General features: G+C 36.3%; 1 long non-coding RNA gene across 6 annotated transcripts; it reads right to left on the bottom strand.

The window, feature by feature from the left end:
- Positions 1-2086: 2086 nt before the first annotated feature.
- On the bottom strand, positions 2087-11134 carry LOC105049004 (uncharacterized). 6 transcript variants are annotated; one of them, XR_012142869.1, is made up of 6 exons: positions 10708-11134; positions 9272-9334; positions 8027-8068; positions 7286-7494; positions 2498-2814; positions 2087-2409 (listed from the first exon to the last, which is right to left on the bottom strand). It is a non-coding gene; the product is annotated as an uncharacterized lncRNA (long non-coding RNA). The 6 variants fall into 6 exon arrangements; XR_012142871.1 differs by lacking the exon at positions 9272-9334 and having other exon boundaries at positions 10708-11127; XR_012142868.1 differs by lacking the exon at positions 7286-7494 and having other exon boundaries at positions 10708-11102.
- Positions 11135-17040: the final 5906 nt, after the last annotated feature.

Here is a 17040-nt window from a genome sequence, read left to right on the forward strand (position 1 = left end):
ATGAAACACGTTCACATGAACATGTATTCCATCAATAGCTCACACATAATTCTAATCTATAAATTTTATATAAATATTCATTGAAATACATATTTACATAATTAAAATAAATTAAATAAAATTTGATATACTTTGAAATATAGATAAAACCTACTATTATTGAGCATTTCTGAGGAAACTTGCTCTCCTGTGGGTTGAACCAAAAATCAATCTTCTAAAGATATTATTGCTTTTAGTATACTTAGTGAAAATGATGAATAATGGTCCCATTAGATTGATAAAAGAAGTGAGAAATCATATGATTTCTCACATTATGTGATAATGTGTGAAGAAACTTAGCAATTTACTATTCAATTGTTACTCGTTGAGTGGGTTGGAGACCATCATCTTTTTATAAGATCTCATATAAATTTATAAAAACTTGCGGTCCCATTCGAATAACATCACGATACTTTTTATTTGTGCTTAAATATTGTATTATGTCATCTTGTACCAATTATCTTTCTATGAAAGATTGACTAATAGACTGATCAATATAATTCCAATGATAATGAAGCCTGCATCGCATCATAAAATTTATAACATAATAAATAGCTTGAGCTGCAGCTTGGTCATTGACTTCTCTCCCATAAGAAAAATTCATATATTTCTTCATTTTCTTATCTCTCCATCTAAACACCTATTTTAATTTTAATTTAAATAAAATAAGTATGTTGTAAAAATAAGTATGCTAAAGCGATGTTACTTTTTTTCTAATAAATAAGAAACTCTTCTTCCCCACATATCTCCAAAAAAGAGAAGTAAAAATAAAAAAAATAAGGATTTTTTGCAAATAGCCCCCCTCTAAATGCTTATTTTGCAATTTTAGACCCCTTTCCTTCATATTTGCAACCCACCCCCCACTTATTCATATAATGTCCAAATAACCTCCTTGATTAATTCAGATGCCAATAGAAGACATCTTTTTAGAATATTCAGATAAATGTCCATTACTTTCCTATCGTTGTAAATTTATGACTATTCTACCCTTTTGCAAATCCACCCCTCTAGGAGCTTAGACAACTTAAATAGATCAATCACTACCATTTGGTTATCCTCTTCTCTAGATTTAAACCCATATTCTTGAGAAAAGAGAGCCCGAGGAGGTCACCGGACATTCGACGACATCGTCGAAAGACATCATCGGACATTGGATCGATCGGACGTAGGCATGAGTACAACGGTAAGTGTAGTTGTATTTGGGGTGATTTGAATGTCCCAATCGTCACATCTTTCATTTCTGAGGGATTTAGCATAGAGTTCATCTTAGGCTGGTGCTTTCGATGTGAGATGTCCATATGGAAAGAGGGCATGTGTAAATAGACTGTCTCAAACTATCAAGAATTTTAATAAAAATTCTATTCATATCCTGAAAAAGTAGTATGAAGAGAAATTATTATGCCTTTACATATTAGCTTAGATAGCAATTAGCATATTGACAATATTTTGTTTGTTTATTTCAGGGCAATAAATGTAATTATTTTGCTTGGTGCGATGAGATCAACTGCCAATCGATGGACCTAAAATAGCAAACCAGTAGAGTCGAGTGAAAAATGGATAAACTTGAAAAGCAGATTAAGTGGTTAAGTTGATGTATTGTTATAGTGTTAGTAATTTTCATTGTTAAAATGCTTAAGTAGTAAAGAGTCTCCACAATGTAGTCTTATGGTAGCACTATAGTTTTGATTTTGATGTAGAGAATATTTGTTATGTTTTAATGTCTTGTTCATGTAATCAGACAGTTTGAATTGAGCAGACAAAGTTTAAATTGAAAAGTTTGCATCAAGTTCTTTTGAATTTTATGTAATCTGACCATTTGAAGAAATGAGATGCATATTCATTCAGTAGTGTTTAATATCACCTTCATTTCATCAGATAGAGTTTGAATTGAGAAACTGCTTGTATTTATGTTTCTTCCAGTTTATATAATTAATTCAATCTATGAAGCCTAAAAAAGAAGATACATGTCAATCCAACTGGAAGCTGTAAGGTGGTACTTTAGAATTAACATAACTGTTATGCACCATTTATAACAAGACACACCATATAGCAATACTAAATACCTTTTTGCATTTAGAATTAATCTGTCTAGAGTTATAACAGGGTACACAACAACTGTTTACACACACCAACATAATTTAGCAACCAACATAGTTTGATTACAAAGCCGCAATTCCATCTAGAATTACATAATTTCAACACATTGAGAAAGGTCACACTTTGTCCCAAACATAGTCCACAAAAAACTGTTACAAAGCCACACATGTGTTCTCTTTATATCAGGAAAACAAATGGTTGTGGCCCAGCATGCTTTTCAATTCTTGAAAATCTTTCAATTTCATTAGATCTTAGCAGCAGCCCACCTATCTCCTGCAAATCGTCAATAAACAAAAGCAAATTTAGCTAAGAATTAATTTAAGGGAAACAACTCTTTATAGTTTGTATGTTGTAAACTTACTTATTGTATGCTCCTTAAGAAAGCTTGAAAGTCTTTCCCTAACTAGGATGACCTGTCAAATGCTGGCCCTCTAACTCTACCTCCAATAACTTTTCCTCCAGTTACTCTACCTCTTCTTCCCCTACCTCCAGTATTTTTACTTGGACCAAATCTTCCCCCAACAGCTAGTCCTCCTTCAATTTGATTGCCTCCAGCATTTCTACCTCTTCCTCTATAATTTCTCCTGCCTCTCACTAATCCTTCTCGAGGCATTTTTGTGTCCATGGCAGAAGGCTCTCCTATCGGTCTATGCTCTACTGTGGGTGTATTAATTGATCCTATGCATGTACAAGTGATAGAATTTATAACAAGAAAAAAAAGCAAGATTACTTGATTGACTACTAGCAGTAATCATACAACTAAAATTTATAACAAGAAGCAAAAGCTATTATGACTTATTGACTATTAATAGGATTACCTGATTGACTATTATCACTGATAGGATTGATGTTCTCTACACATTTTCTCCTATTATGACCTATGGAACCACATCTGCCGTAGGTCTTCTAAGAAGCGGCTTCTTGATTTTGTTTTCCTTCATCTGGGTATCTGATTCTCTTTTTCTTAGGCCTTCCTCTAGGATGATGTATATGTGGTAGACCAACTTGCACATCAACCATCTCCCATTGATTTTTATCTGCCATAGGTGCAATACTTTGAGAGTATGCTTGTCTATACCATTCACTTGAAAAGTATTCATCAACATATATCTCTACTTTTCTTCTTAATATTAAAATAGTAGCTGCTGCATGCTGACAAGGCAATCCTGATACTTGCCACATTCTGTACGAATAATTTCTACCTTCTAAATTTACTGTATACCTACCATCTGAAGTTTTACCTCTACTTCATCCTCTCCAGATCTGTAGATTTATCTAATTGTTCCATCTTGCTTACAAACCCATTGGACATACTTTAATGCCCTTGGGGTTAGACTGCCTTGTCACTTACCTGCTTGTCTCTTTCTCTTATCCATCTGAACTATCAATTTCAGTCGGATATTATTAATAAGATCCACATACGATCTATTTCTATCTTTCTTAATAAAGTTGTTGAAAGAATCTGACAAATTATTCGTGATGTAGTGGCATTTTGCTCCAACTTCAAATACTTTTCTACTCCAAGTCTGGTTAGATGCAGATCATTTTACAAGACTAAGCAATTTGGAAGTACTGAATGTGTGAAAATGATTAATTGCTAACTAGTATATAATTTGCTCTTTATATAAACTAAAATTGGTAAACTAATTCATTAACTACATGAAGCCATTGGAAGTCTTATTCCAGGCCCAGGCGTAATGCTTTCTTTCTCCCAGCCATCGCAGCTTTCTAGTTCGAAAAGATTACCTTCGGTCACTATTTTGATCGTTGATCCATACATATGCTCCTAAAGACACAACCTTCAACTCCTCCATCTTCTTCAACCATGCATCATCCAAATTTGACCTGACTGTTTGCCATAAGATATTCTTAAGTGCAACACCAAAAAATTTTTTCTTGAAATTCTTATACATATGTCTCACACAAAATCTATGCTCAGCATCAGGTAATACAACCTTTACTATATTATCCAACCCTTTCATTCTATCTGACATCAGAGTCAAATTAGGTATCGGTCCGAGGGCAAGCAGCAATTCTAAAAACCATTTTCATGAGTGTCCACTTTTACTCTAAATGATTGCAAATGCAACTGAAAACATACCAAAATTACCATCCAAAGCAATGGCAACTATCATTGTACCCATGTACTTACTTTTCAAATGACAACCATCCAAGCCTAACAAAGGTCTGCGTCTCTGTTTAAATCCATCAATGCATGGCTTCAAGCATATAAAAAATCTCTCAAATGCATTATCTGGACCTGTAGTATATCTCACCAAGCTTCCTGAATTTCTCACTTGTAGTTCTCTATGTAAAGAAGGAATCTTTAGAAAAGATTCCTCTATGTTACCATAAATTTTAGTCAACGCAGCTTCCCTTGCTCTCCATACTTTGTGATATCCTAATTCAATAGAATACATACTTTTCAATCTTAGCTTGATTGCTTTGATACTGATCTCAAGCTCAGCCCTCACCCATTCTTCGATCCTGATAGTAACCAAATTACATGTGGCCATATTATTAGATACTAAATTGACTGCCTCACATTGATGCTCTCCGGTAATAGTTTTCACTTAAAAAGTAATGTTATCCAGAAGTTTGGAAGCATGTAACCGCTAAGTACACTCACTATTCTTACACCTAACTGTTACTCTTCTTTTCTCATTATGTATATAAGAGCAATTAAAGTGGTTTGCCACTGCATACCCCCTCAGAGCATCTCTAAATGTGTCAATATCTTTGAAAGTAGAGCCCACTGATAAGCTAGACCCACTCTCCTTGGATGGATAGGTCTCTTCTGAGAAAGCATCATCATCCTCTTCCTTTACTGAAGATCCTTTCAATGAAATATAGCTATCTTCTGAAAATACCTCATATTCATCTTCAGATTTATCAGATTCTATTCTTAAAAAAAATCTATCCACCTTATCTTGGACAACAACATCAATGGAAGGCTGATTTCTCCATTTTTCTTTTGCCTTGGCAACTACAGGTCTCATCCTTAATGTGGGTGCAGATTGCCTTGATTGCTGCCCATCAGAATTTGGCTCACTTTATCCTAGGCTGTGGCCCATGTTCTCAACTTCAGCTTCAATATACTTACTAGGCTCTGTTGCTGCTGCTATTGAACTTGGTTTATTTTGTTCCAGATTGTGAACCATATTCTCAACATGTGTATTAAGAGTTTGAATTGTATGCTCTGACACTGTAGGTTCTGGTACTGCTGTATTCTACTCTGAAACTAAAACATGAGGGTCTTCTACTAAAGTACAAGGTTTTGTTATTGCTGGATGAGGCTGTGAAAAAGGTTTATGAATGACTACAATATCTCTTGGATCATTTACAAGTGTATTTTGGTTGACAGGGATTGTAATGGATTCAAAAGCCACATATAAGTCAATCCACTGCAATCCCTTACAATTCTCATACATATCTGACAAATCTTTATCTAAATTCATTGCTACAGACCCATTAACTGCAGGATTCTAGTAATGTAGGAACATACAATCAGTGGGAGCCCATTCTTCCATAGTCATTATCTCATCCACCAAATCCTTGTAACATGAGTAGTCACTATCATATATTCTTGTCTGCTGCTGCCCTACTATATACTTCTGTTTTACATCTCGAGAATTTACTCTCTACTTTTCATTATAGTGAATTCTCGGATTAACAATAGTATCATTCATTATGACTACAAATCCAGCAAATAAATAGTTAAGCATGCTTCATATGTTAATGGATAGTCAGTAAAGAGCATATTATATTTGTCTAATCAGCTAATGGTAAACTGATTAATTAACTATTCTAAAGAGCAGATTATATCCTAGTTAGCAAATTGATTCACATATAATTACTAACATAGTAATAGACCTTTATAGCCTGCAATAAACTACTTAATGGTAAACAACCAGTAACAATTGCCTATTTGAGTATATAATTACACTTAAAATGAACCATCCATGAGAAAGAAACACTAAAATCTATGATGAATAAGTAGATGCTATGTAGCTATCTTAAGGAAATAAAAGATCTCTCAAAAGCAAAGAAGCTTATTATTGCAGCAATTTTGAATTTTAAAATTACATAGAATTAAGCAAACGTACCAAAAACAAATCATTGAACACACAGAAGACTAATAATTGCATACCAACTCAAGTTCATAATTCATGTATCTTAGGAAGCCCAGCTGGTTGGAGAACTTATTAATTATAGGAAAATCCAAACAACTTGTGTACTCATATATCAAATGATAAAAATTTGGACCACAGAAGCACTACGTATAGGTATATGAAAATGTATTCTACATTGTGCCAAACATTCCTAAATGATAGTAAGCTTCTATCCAGATGGCCATATTTGTGTTTTATATTCGTATTTTATATTCAAAAATAGATTTCTTCCACAAAAATTTTTGCAAAGTAACCTTCATACTCATCTCTAATTCATTGTTCGATGAATATTTCACCTCTTAAAATAATCAATAAACTACTTAATGTATCAATATAATGAATGATCCCATATCTATCGGATGACATACTAGCCAACGAACAAGTGGGATCTACTCGTCTATATATATACACAAAAACCAGATGCCCAATACATTCAACACCTATACAATAAAAAGCATACATGAAACATCCAAATAAACATGCCTTATCCAACTATACACCAACCAGCTACTCGTTGCCTTCTATTCAAATGTCTGATCGATAGATTTTAAGAAAATAATCGACACCTTCGAATGGAGGGAGTGATCCAATTTGGCCACATTGTTTGCAGACGAGAGAGGGGAACGAAGAGAGTGATCCAATTTGGGCAAATTATTTGCAGACGATAGAGGGGTGGGATGGGGAGGGTGTTAGGGTACCAAATTGGGGATCAGATCTTTTCTAACTCATTCTATCATTTAACTCGAGCATTTAAGACATTTAATGTCTAGTTGAGTTAAAATAACCAGCTTTGGTTAAATTTACAAACACTGTGTGACGGAAACTATGGTCGGGGGTTATTTGCACATTATATGAATAAATGGGGGGCGGGTTGCAAAAATGAAGAAAAGGGTTCTAAAAATGCAAAATAAGCATTTTGAGGGGGGCTATTTGTGAAAAACCTAAAAAATAATAATACAAGTGGGAAAGGGCCTTACCTTTTAGTTTTTTACGTCTTTCCTTGGTTTTCGTTGTCTTTCCCATCCATAAAAGTCTCAATCACATGGAACCGCTTCAATTACACGGGAGGCAACTTTTCCATGCACAAGAATCTTAATCATGTGGGAGGCAATTTTTCCTTCCGCAAGAGTCTCAATCGCATGGGAGGAGGCAGCTTGTAGCTTTTGTTTTTTCCATTCACAGGAGTCTAAATTGCATGCAAGGAAATAAGCCCCGAAGATAAGATAAGAATTATTAAAAAATCACTCAACTTTCAATTCTTTTCTCTCCAAATCCACTCAATTTAGAGAAAAAAAAATGAATATTTAAGGAGATTTATATTCTCTCCTTTTCTTTTCTTTTCTTTTGTGAAAAAACTTCCGACCAAGAGAAAGTGTTAACCTTCTCCCTTATTCTTTTATCTTCTCTCCCAACCAAGGTGTAAATGGTTTGATTGACTTATGTCCCACTTTGTTTCACGTAAACTACTCTACCTTATATGACAGTGATATCAGTCATACCCCAGACCCAACACCTGGATCGAGAAGGCGATGGCTGCATGAATCCTAAAACAAAACCTTAAAGATCATACAAGGCCTTATAATTTATTATAATCTCGACATCTATAAGCAATAATGATCTAATTTCATAACAATTGACAAGACATGCACAATTACAAATTCAATTCCTTCAATCATTCGATGAGATATCAATAATGCTCTATCTATTCATCTGCTCACCCAAGAACCCAAACCATAGCCAATCATGAGCATCCTTCGACTCTAAGAAGAAAAAGAGAAAAAAAGGGGGATGAGCTTTGCAGTCAAGTAAGAATTCTACATATCACACTAGTATAATAATATAATCTGAAAATAACGATAAGCAATAAAGCATAAAATCTTATATCCAATATCCAGAATAATACCAACATCCATATAAATATGCATCAAATATACATCTTATTAAAAAAAATATGTCATCATATATCAATAAGTAAAATCTTTTATTCAACATTAGTTTCTTGTCTTTTCATCTGTTTCTCTATCATATAGCTAGTTTTCTTAACATTTTTCTTTTCGGCTTTGGACTAACCATAATCATTTCTCAATTTTGGTCTGACCCAAAATCCCACACATGAGCCCTTAGGGGTTGTCCCAGGCATAAGCTCTTAGCTGGCTGTCCCAAGCATGAGCTCCTAACCGGCTGTCCCACGTATAAAAGCTCGTGGGAGCTGTCCCAGGCATAAGCTCCTAGCAGACTGTTTCAGGCATAAGCTCCTAACAGCTATCCCAGACATAAGCTCCTGACGGACTATCCACATGACGAGGCTAGTCCAAACTATATTTTTTTATCTATTTATTTCATATTGATTTTTATGTTGATATCATCAAATCAATTTCAGTTTACAGTGTACTCAGAAAAAATATGTCATATCCATATAATTATATTATCAATCACTGATATACATATATGTCAACACATAATGTACGCATACTCAAAAATCATACAAGAAACAATAGTATCTCAACATGATAAATTCATCAACACGAATCCAACGATATAAAATCAATGATAAAAATAGCATATATAATGGTGATCATGTACAAGAATTCTTATCTCTACCGGTGATTAATCCAAACATAGAAATCGATGAACTCCTCAATCTACGAACTCAGAATCAAGATATTTTACTCAATACCTTCTAGTACAAATAATTATATTTTACATGATTAAGATCAAATATAAAAATTAAAGATGATTAAGGATAATGAAAAATTACGGAGAACGATCTTAATTTCAGAATTTCAGTACCCCTCCTAGAATAAACCAAGATATAGATTTGTTTAAATACCTAGATCTCCACTAGTCCATAAGACATCTAGAGAGAGAAATCCAGGAAGAGAAAGAAATAATCTAGAAAGATAAAATTATAGAGAGAGAAAGTAGAGAGAGTTTAGAAAGAGAAAATAGAGAGAGAAACTTACTAGGTTTACAATCAGATCTTAATAATCTTTCTCGATATCGTCTTGTCCAAGAAATTATTTCTCCTATATATTGAAATTAATATTTTAAAATAAATCAAATTAATCATCTAAACCCCTCTATCAAGTAATTTTATCTAAATATGTTAATTTAAAAAAATTATGAAAATAATGTTCTTTATAAAATATTTATCAGAATGCTATTCAAAATAAAGTTGTCATATCATAGGACGACTTTATGTGCTGACTCACCAGAACTCATTCTATGTGGATGGCTGAGTTAGCAACGTGGAGTCATCTTATAAAAAAGCAACTCTATAAGTTACTCTATGGTAGGACGACTCTATGAGCCATCCTATGATAGGACGACTTTGACCTCGGACTTATACTGAGAAACTACTAGACTCTCCAACCATTGAGAGGGAGATTGGGAGGGCACAGAGAGGGCGGTGAGGGTCGAGAGAGAGGGTTGAAGGACTGAGAGGGAGAGGGGTGGGGTGTTTGATTTTTTTTTTCTAAGTGATGGAGAGAGGGGAGAGAGAAGTTTAATCTCTCCTCTCTCCTGACTAAACCCCTCTCTCTCTCTCTCAGTCATTTAGAAAAAAAAAATCAAACATCCCGTCCCTCTCCCTCTCGGTCCCCCAACCCTCTTCCTCTCGACCCTCTCGATCTCCACCGCCCCTCCTCACACCTCCTCCCATCCCCCAACCTCTCTCTCGATGGTTGGAGAGTCTAGTGGTCTCTCGATGCAGGACCGGTGGTTACTCAAAATTGCTCTATTATACGGCGACTCTATAAATCGCCCTACCATAGGGCGACTTATAGAGTCGCCCTATGATAGGATGACTCTATGTTGCTGACTCTATCCACATGGCGTGAGTTGTGATGAATCGGCACATAAAGTTATCTTATGATAGGACGACTTTATTTTAGACGATATTTTGATAAATATTTTATAAACAATATTATTTTTTAAATTTTTTTAAAATAATATTATTTAGATAAAATTACCCCTCTATCGAGATTCATCAGGATCCACCGGTCCCAAAATCTTTCTTCTAAAATTTTCAATAATCCATTTGAGAGAAAATTAATTAATTAAGTAATTGGCCAACTAATAAAAAAAATTATTTTATTAAAATAAACCGAAGAAGAGAGAGAAGAGCCCTCTCTTCTCCTATTCTCTTCAAACAGGGGATTTGCTCCCTGTTGTCCCTCTCCGATGCATGGCAACGGAAGACCAAGGCCGGCCACCACGGTGGCTCCCAACGGCGTCAAAGCCGTGGCCCCGACGACGGCCCCCAATGGCGGCTGTTGTCGGCGGCGATAGGTGAAACCAAGAAGAAAACAGGGCAGCCCTGATTGCCATGAATCCGGCGATTTGCCGGCTTCAAACAGTGGGAGGAAACTTGGAAAGGAAAAGGGCTAAGACCTCTTACCAAGGTCCGGCGAGGCCTCACGATGGAATTTCTGTGAGCTCTTTTCGGCAGCAACCCACGGAAAGATCCCTAGAAATCTCAGATGATCTGTGGCTATTCCTCGAGAGTTTGGTTGTGGATTCAAAGGAGAGGGGATCACCTATTTATATGCATGGATTAGGGTCCCTACAGATCGATTTTTTGTGGCCTTATCCCCCCGATTCTGGTCGGATTCAAAGAAGGAAGACGGACTCCATCGAGAGTCCTCTTCCGCTAGGTTTTTTTTTTTTTTGTTTTGGCTTCAAGAGCCGTGAGAATTAAAGTTGAAGAAAAATCCGGGTTCTTACAATTGTCCTTTTATGTAATCGAAGTTACATGTCAGAAAAGTATAATACATACATTTACATGCAACTGCTTAGGCTCTTGTTACACAATTATTGCCATTTTCCGAGATTTGTACTGAATCTGGTTTGGTTTTCTAACTATTTGCTACATTTGAGAAAGGTTTGTTACGTCTATTTTTCTAGAGCTACGAGCTTGATGACTAACTGGTCCTTAGCTTTGTTGGCACCAATTTCCACTTCCAAAGTTCAAATGGAAGTGGAGTATTTGGAAGTGGAGTTGCCATTGTTGAAAAAGACCTATTACTTCTCTCCGTTGTTATTCCATTCCGGTTACTATAGTTCTACCACAGGCTGTTAACCTACATGGGATCAATTATATATAAAATATAGACAGAATTAGGTAGCAAAGTCATTGTATTTCTAAAAAATATTCACTAAATGTAACAATGCAGGACTTTACCCAAAAAGATTAGTCGAAATATATTATTTGAATTCCTTGTCCCTATATAAGTATCCAAATTTTTTTAACGAATAACCTACATAGGATTAAATATACATCTACACGGATCCTCATATACTCTCTCTATTTAAGCTCTGATGTCTTCCACAGACTAAAAATCAAATCCATGTATCTATTCATAAACACCAGTCCAATGAACCCATACTGTAGTATCTTCTAATCCATATGAGTTATGGGCCAGGTCCATTCTAATACCATTGTAACAATATAGGACCTCATCACTAATCAGTATATATTATTTAGATTTTTTGATCCTGTATAAGTATCCAAGATCTTTCTAGCGAATAATCGATATAGGACTAAATATACGTCTGCACAGATCCTTATATTAAACCTAGCAAAATATATTGAATTAGGGATATCATTAAGACTAGCAAGCTCGGACCTAATCTAAACCCTATGTGGATCTAAAGTCTAAACTCGAATTATTTTCGAACTTACAAATGATTATATAATATTTCTATAAGAATCCAATTTTTTATATGGATCTTAAAGCAAAAACCAAAAAAAAGAAGAGAAATTGATTGCACGTGCTCTCCTCTTCTCCATTTTCGATGGGGAAAGAGTCTCCTAGGGCTCGCTCAAGTCTGTCAAAAGCCTTAAGAATTGGCCTATAAAAGGCCCCCAAATCCTCTCCTTATGGAACACATCCCATCTCTAGTCTTCTGCCGGTGAACCACCAAACTTTTCCTGATTTTTTGTTTAGGGATCGAGAAAACATCATTTGATCCACCACTAACTTACCATCATTTCACCATCAGAGCTATGGTAAGAAGGTCTTGGCTCCATCCTCATCTTCTTTCCATCCCTTAGCTATCAACGATGATCAGATTGTGACCGACAAGTCATCGGATTTCTTCAAAATCGAGATTCTCTTATCTTGGCTCCTTTGTTTTGCCAACCATCGTTGGCATGGTTGTTATTGACCGGTGTTTAGGGCTACATTATCGAATCCCCACCATCTAATGATGTGAGGGATCGTCGATCATCGGGCGTGTGGCCATGTGTAGGGAAGAGAAAGAGGAGGGGGTATCCCTTATGTCCACGAAGAAGGAGAAGGAAGAAAATGAGGAAAAAAAAAGAAAGGAAAGAAAAGAAAAGTAAAGAAAAAAAAGTTCTCTCACTTTTCTTTCTTCTCTCTCTCCTCTCTCTACCTTCTCTCTTCACTTTCTCTCTCTAAAAGTTTCTCTTTATTTTTTCTCTAAAATTTTCTCTCTTCATGGATTTCTCTCTCTAGAAATCTTGTAGACCATTGGAGGGTCCAGATGTATAGAAAAATCTTGATCAAGTGGTTGAACTCCAGTGTGGGACCTGGATTGGTACTCTAGGCGACTATCTGACTTGTTGATCTTTATCTGGATTTTCATTGGTTATTTCTGGACTCAGTATCAATAATTCCTAACTTGTTACCTTTACTTTGATTGGACCATCTATTTATTGATTTATAAAATTTGACTATACCGTTCTGATTGATTAGGGTTGCTAGATGCCGCTACTTAATTAGTCTCATCCTTTTTGTGTCAATCTTGTTCCATCATAAGCATTAGTTTTTATGCAAAGATATGATTGATTTGATGAGATGTTGGGCAAGAGAATTTATGTTTCGAGCTTTAAATCAAGGTAAATCCTTAAATTTTTATTTATTAATTAGTCATGTATTAGGTAGGGTCAAAAAAATTGAAAATTAAGAATGTTTCGGATATTAGAGCTATGAAAATAGAAATATAATAATAATTTATTATTTCTTATGTTGATGGTGGATTGAGGTTGTGTTGGAATTATATCATTAAGTGGACATGCTAGTCATGGATTGGTAAAGTCTATTCTAGAGTTTATCATCAGTAAAGATAAGAATTTCTAAACATTGATCATCTATTTATATAAAAGTTATTTTGTACATCAGTGATTTCGATCCATATATTTTTTATAGCGATATATCATATACTTAGTTGTTAAGTATATTTTTATGACTTGTTTGATGTTATGTATTATATATCATTGATCCTAGCTTGGATGGAATTTGTTAATTATGTACATTAAGTTTTGCCAAAGAATGAAATTTGGAATTACAATACTTACAAGCTTGTAATGGAGTTATATAACTCTATGTGGGGTTGTGGAGCTCTGGACTAGCCACGTTATTATCTTACCATAAGTTGAAAATGTGGTTGTGATAGTCCATAGTACTAGCCATGGTATTGGTGCCTTACAACGGGCTGAAAATATAGCTGCGATAGTTCAAAGTTGAGCACCTATGTGATCCCCCAAACTAGCTATTGTAGTGCTTTGCTACGGGCTGTAAATATAGTTGTGTTAGTTCGAGTTAAGTGCTGGCGGTCCTTTGGACTAGTTACGGTGAGTGCCCCGCCATGGACTATAAACATGGTTGTGGTAATCTATAAGACTAGCCACGATATTTAAATTTTAAAACTTTTTCAAAATTACTATTTTACAGCAGAATTATTAATTAATCTCATTAATTAATACTAATTAACCCTACACTAGGATCTAAATATGATACAACAGTATGCATTTAAATTTGAAATTCAAATTTGAATCAGTAAACATTTTACAATGCTGTGTTCAGAACACATCACCTTTTGTGGGTAGTCGATCACCGCAATCTGATCACCGTCGGGGGGCTCTGATCGTCACGTCACAGCCACACAAATGTCTGGCCTCTGTGGATCGTCCACACGAAGCTCCCGTCTGATCAGCTCCTCACGAATGCTAGTTCATGATTTCACCCTTTTGATGGCAGATGTTAATCGAACTCCTTCGATCGATGTGTGCCGACTTCTCGGATACTTCGGATCATCTGCACAGTTGCTTGAGAGGCTGATGGATCTCTCCTGAAATTTGGTGGACTCACGACACTCGTGGCACACCAATCTCACTTCCCGAACCCTAGGTAGAAACCCTAGGGTACACACCAAAAACCCTGCGCCCAATTTTCTCTCTTTTCTTTCTTTTTCTCTCGGAAGGTTTTGGACCTTCACCTTGCGCAGAAGCCTTTCTCACACCTCAAAGTTTCTCTCCTAAAATTTTTACGCACGTCCCATCTTTCTCCTCTTTTTAAAATAACGTCGAACATGTCTTATCCGCGTGAGAGGATAAAGACAAGAGGTTACACATTTGAATTCAAATCAAATTTTAATTCAAACGAAAACCAACTTATCCCTATCCTTTTGGGCGTGAGAAGAGAAGGGGCGTGGCTCTTTGTGCGTGGAAAATGTTTCACGAGAAACCTTTTCTCGTGTAAGTAATGTGGCGCACAAAATGGATAAGGATGAAAGGGCAAGTGATAAGTTATCCATTCAAATTCAAACATATTTTGAATTTGAATGGCTAACTAATTATTTTATCCATCCATATGGCGCACAAATGAGGGCGTGGGGAAGGGTTTTGCGTGAGAAAAATTTCATGAGAAGTTTCTTCTCGTGAATTCAAAGGGTGCAAGGAAGTTGGGTGTCGCAGGGAATTTAAAACAAGGTGGTTTGATTCAAATTGAGCCAACCTAATTTAAAATAGGTTAAGCACAATTAGACCAGATTAAACCCAATATAATTAGGCTTAATTAGGCTCAATAAAATCCTAATCAAATCAGAAATTAACTAAACCTAACCCCTGATCAAATCAGGGACTAAACCACCTTAGCGATTAGGTCAACATTTAACCTAATCGGGTCAATCCAAACTGAATCCAATTCAATTGGACTTGATCCAAAAATAATTACTCAATCAAATTGAGTTAATTAGTGATTAAATCACTAATTAAATCTCTCATAAATATTGAGTCCAAATCTGATGGACAATCAGGCATCAGAGACCATCGATATGAAATCCTTATCAAAGAGTTCAAATTTCAAATTCAAAATTTGAAATTCAAAATTTTGACCTCGGTACCCAAAATGTGTGGAACTCATGATCAGAGAATCCTAATTCTAATCATAGAGTCCAGATAGATAAGACTCATAATCAGCCATCAGATCAGAAAGGAACCTCTAATGTGTGTGACCCTGCAGGTTCGAACCTAAACCGGTAGCACAGGAACCAATTCCTGTACTAATCGAAGTGACCATCTAGCAATGGTACCTGACGACCGGATAGGTCGAATAATCACAATCGCAACATTCAGAACCTACGTGAATATGGTTACCGTATAATTCATCCCTTTTGACCCCTGTGTTTAGGATGACTCAGGGTTAAACTGTCAACCCTGATGATATCATCCGAATCGTGCTCAACTCAATTAGTCCTGTGACTCCTCACTAGGACTACCCTGACCAAAGTTTTGCTAAATTGAAACACGACTGTACACAGCTCCTAAACTGGAGTGGTCAATCCCATCTTGACACACGCACCGACAAGTCAAGTACTTGACTACACCCAGCAACCTTCCGTCACTGAATTAGAAATTCAGGTAGTCCAGTGCCTAAGTGCAGTGAGTTGCTTGCAAGTCACCGTGGCGGTCTCAGGTCGAAGGGACATTTATACCCATATCCCATCAGAGCAAATCTTGACAGCAGAAATAGCTCCGGAGTCGGTCACGTTCAGTGCAGATGTATCCTTATATCTCACCTGTATGCCATACCAGTGTCTCCACACTCATTGGTTAAGAGGACAACCAACCTATATGGCACACAACGACCTATGCTTGATAAACATTCTCGTCCTTGGTAACAATGTATCATTTGATCGCGAACAGATTTAAGGACTAAATGACAAATCCTCCTTTGTCGAGTCTAAATAGTCCTAAGGACTCACCACAACATAGGAGTTCATTAGAAGATGAAACATTTGTGATGAAAAAATACCAAAATAACTTTTATTTATTTATAATTCATGTACTAATACAAAAAGGAGCACAACCGTCAACAGGCTGACGATTGGCTTTGGGACACTATTCCCAACAATCTCCCACTTGGCCTAAAGCCTATCGGTGCAGTATCTAATACCCATCTTCGACTTGTAGTCGTTGAACTCCTTCACCGCAATGGCTTTAGTGAATGGGTCGGCCAGGTTCTCCTTTCCGTCGATCTTCTGAAGGTCGACGTCACCTCGATCCACGATCTCCCGGATGAGATGGTAGCGGCGCAGAATATGCTTCGTCCGCTGGTGTGCCTTTGGTTCCTTCGCCTGAGCAATGGCTCCAGAGCTATCGCAGTAGAGCAGAACTGGACCAACCAGGGAGGGTGCTACTCCGAGCTCGGTGATGAATTTTCTCAGCCACACCGCTTCTTTGGCAGCATCTGATGCAGCAATATACTCCGCCTCGCATACTGAATCAGCCACAGTGTGCTGCTTGGAACTCTTCCAGCAGACAGCCCCACCATTAAGGATAAAAATAAATCCCGACACACTCTTGCTATCATCGCGATCAGACTGGAAACTAGAGTCTGTAAACCCTATAAGTCTCAAGTCTGATTCACCATATATAAGCCACTGGTCCTTAATATTTCTTAAATACTTCAGGATGGTTTTAACAACC

The sequence above is a fragment of the Elaeis guineensis genome, chromosome 7, assembly GCF_000442705.2.
Source record: "Elaeis guineensis isolate ETL-2024a chromosome 7, EG11, whole genome shotgun sequence".
Lineage (NCBI taxonomy): Eukaryota > Viridiplantae > Streptophyta > Magnoliopsida > Arecales > Arecaceae > Elaeis > Elaeis guineensis.